Here is a 3,003-nt window from a genome sequence, read left to right as displayed (position 1 = left end):
TATGGAATATTGGAATATGGAGAATAGGATGAAATTTCGCAATATTTATTTGCTTATTTGATATTATCACACTATCTAATCATAGGGGGATCAAGTGTTATGAGTTGTTGATGCATGTTGTTGATGTTATGAGTACAATTTTGTGTTTTTATGTTTAGATGCAGGATTCGAATACAATTGTTGCGAGTAATCCTTCTGAGCATAATGAACATGTGCATGCTCCTGCTGATAATGAAGTGGGATGTGATAGTGATGAGTTGAACAATCCCATTCAAACTAAGGGAAGTGTTCATAGAAAGAAGAGGAAGTTGACTTCTACGGTATGGGGTCATTTTGAAATGTCGCCACTTGCAGATGATGGCAAACATCGTTGCAAATGTAAGAAATGTGGTGCAACATACTTATGTGATAGTAAACATGGTACATGAAATTTAAGACGCCACTTGCAAAACAGTAGGAAAAAGTCTCAAGATATTGGTCAACTTATACTTCAAAGTAACTCAAGCACTTCTATGTCGATGATTGCAAATAAATTTGATTATGAAGAATTTTGTTGCTTATTTATTGCATGTATAGTCATGCATGATTTACCATTTCAGTGTGTGGAGTGGGAATGTTTAAGAGCATTACTTCGTTACTTACGGCCTGATTTACAGTTTATTTCTGGAAATACGGCAAGAAATGATTGCAAGAAGATGTTTAATAAGGAAAAAGTTCAAATTGAAGCCCTTCTATGTAGTTGTAAGGGTAGAGTATCTTTAACTTCTAATCTATGGACTTCCATCATCACAGATGATTTTATTTGCTTGATTGCACATTTTTTTAATAATAACTGGAGGTTGTAGAAAAAAGTGATAAATTTTAGTTACTCGGGTCGGGTTAACCTGGCAACCTGCGGAAGGCAAGAAAAATGGGAATTGTTCGGGTCAGTTGTCATGTCGAGTCAACCCGTAATCCGCTCGGGTCGAGTCCGGGTTGGAAGGTCTGACCCGTTTGCAAAAATGGGTCGGGTTTGGGTTGACCCTTTTAAATTTGGGTCGGGTCGGGTTCGACCCGAACCCGACGGGTTGACCCGAATTGACAGCCCTACCTACACATAGAACTAGGCCTTTACTAGAGATTGACTGTCTTTGGACTCCTTCAGGATAGCCTTTGCATGTGTTTCGAATGAGTCTAAAGACATGGATGGATGCTAACGGTGTGATGTGTTACGGGACTTCACTCAACGGTCGACCATCGTTGAACCATCACCCATTCACCGATCACATTTAAACCTTTACCCGTCATTAATCGTCGTCGGACCTCCGCCCCACTCAATCGACTATGATCTCAGACAAGTGTAGCCTACCAACTATGATCTTAGGGACCAACATCGCCAGTCGACTAAGGTTCCCTTAACCTCTGTTGCTCGCCAACTAAATCCCTCCGACCATTGTTGCACGTTGACTATGATCCTTTTATCTTTCATCACCTACCAACTATAATCCCTTTTATAATTGTCTCCCGTAGACTATTGTCCCTTCAACCCTATCACCCGCTAATTATGGTCCATTCGACCACTATCCCTCGCCGACTATGCTTCCTTCAAACTCTGTCACCCTTCGACCTCTATCTCTTACTGGCTATGATCCCTCCGACCACTATCGCCTGACTACATCCTACTGATTGTACGAACATGGCAACACTATCTTTAGAATAACTCTCATGTTACTATATTATTCAAACTCCCATCATGTAATGTGTTATATATATTTATTACATCGAGCTACGCCTTCCCCCCGAGGATGGGCTTCATTTGTAATCAACAATAAATACTAGTATAATCATTTTAACTAGGTCAAACCCATGGTTTTTACCCTTTCAAGGTTTTTTACCTAAAATTTTAGTGTCTCTTATGACTCTTGCACCACTCTCTCTTATTTGTCTATGTGATGGATCTTCGTACAAAGCTTGGGCGTTAAACGCTATATCTCTCTACCATCGTGAATGTTCCATGATGCAACAACTAATTTACTTTGTTCACATTCATTATATAAGAACATTATGGCAGAGGTTGAAGCAAAAAAGAAGAAAAAAAAAAGTTATGTTAGAAATCTCTGAAAGCTATAAAGTAGTAATAACTTTTAAAATATTCTTATTTGCTGACTATTTATTTTTCTATTTGTTACTAAAAAATGAGAGGTGTTTTCCCTGTAAAATATTATTTTAGCTAAAATTTTCCTTCAACTAGTGTTACTTGATTATATATTCTTTTTTTTTTTTTTTTGTAATTAAGGAACTAGCCCAATTTCAATGATGTAAGAACTTTACACATAAGGTATACATCTAAAAAACTAAAACTTTATGTAATGAGTTGTAATAAAAAAATTGTAATGCTATAAGCCTAAATAATAAACAAAAATAAAACAACATGGAATACAAAGAAAAAGAAATTAGTTAGACAAAATGTTAAACTTGGACAATAGTAAAATATTGTGGAACAGGAAATTCATTATTAGTAGCACTCCCAATTTCCATATAGGAGAATTCAAGACCATCCAGGGAGGGAATCCTGGTGACATAAAATGGTCATCAATGCCTAGAGGCCAGAAAAAATAAAGTATACACATGCTGTCAGACATAAAAAGAGCCACCTAATTTAATGCCTGAGAAGCAATTGAAAGTTTTGCCAAAGTTTCCATCTGAAAAGTTTGAGTTGAATAGCTTTAAAAATGCTGGCCCGAATAGTATTAAGACTACAAAACTGTTGTCTAAACTTTCTCCCATTCCTTTCTTTCTAGATATGATAAACAAAGGCCCAAATAGATAAATATAAATCAAACTATATGCCAACAAGTATGTCCATATGGTCAGCTACAATATTCAAAATTTGTTGCAGGTTTGGCCTAAAAGTAAAAGAAGAGCATCAAGGCAAGATGTTACAAAGCACATGAAAAGTAAAATCACATTCAAAGTAAAGCTGACTGGCACTTTCATTGCAATTAAAACATAAAACACCTTCGT

This window comes from Dendrobium catenatum, unplaced genomic scaffold (assembly GCF_001605985.2).
Source record: "Dendrobium catenatum unplaced genomic scaffold, ASM160598v2 fragScaff_scaffold_1457, whole genome shotgun sequence".
NCBI lineage: Eukaryota > Viridiplantae > Streptophyta > Magnoliopsida > Asparagales > Orchidaceae > Dendrobium > Dendrobium catenatum.
This window is presented reverse-complemented; position numbering follows the sequence as displayed.